We start from the raw sequence: 724 nt of genomic DNA, 5'->3' as shown, positions 1-724 counted from the left end.
AGCACACTCTCATTAAACTGTTTAAATTTGCGTGTTGGTATCAGAGTTTTCTTGAAATAGGGCTCACCGGCATACTTGCATACTGCGTACTTGAGGGTTTTTTCCACAGCCAAACGTGTGTCTGGAGAGAGACGGGGATGGGTTAAGAATTATCAGAGGAGAGCTTGATAAGAAGAGGAGGACCATGGACATTGATTTCTGTTGTTGGAGAGCAGATTACAAACACCAAGATCACTTCTTTTTCAATACAGGGATTTGAACCAGGGCTTTGCACTTATGAGGCAGCTACTCCATGCCAAGATCACTTTTTAGTGCATAGTCTTTCAGTTTTGTGTGCCAAGATTATGAATCCAGCCCCTCTTGAAGAGCCAGTAAGTTTTGTTATTTAGTCACTCCAGGTATAGCTCCTATTGGGCTCCTAAAATAACAGGTCATCTTTATGGGAAGCCAGGTGGGCTGGGCATCTTCTCATCCCTTCCCCAAAGGAGGATGAACCTCTTCTAGATAGAGTGAGACTCCTGACATCCACACTTCCTATGCAGCAGGATGGATGGATGACATAAGAAAGGAGGGGCAGGAAGCAAGGGGGAGGAACCAGATACAAACTGCAGCTTTAAGGAAGAATTACATTTTACCAAAATCCATCCATTAGAAAAGCTGGTTTCTATATTTATGTTTTTATTTCTCTCTCAGTCCTCAGATCCTAGCCATCTTTCTTCAGCCC

Source organism: Castor canadensis, chromosome 4 (assembly GCF_047511655.1).
Source record: "Castor canadensis chromosome 4, mCasCan1.hap1v2, whole genome shotgun sequence".
Lineage (NCBI taxonomy): Eukaryota > Metazoa > Chordata > Mammalia > Rodentia > Castoridae > Castor > Castor canadensis.
The sequence above is the reverse complement of the archived record's forward strand: the minus strand, read 5'-3'. Positions refer to the sequence as shown.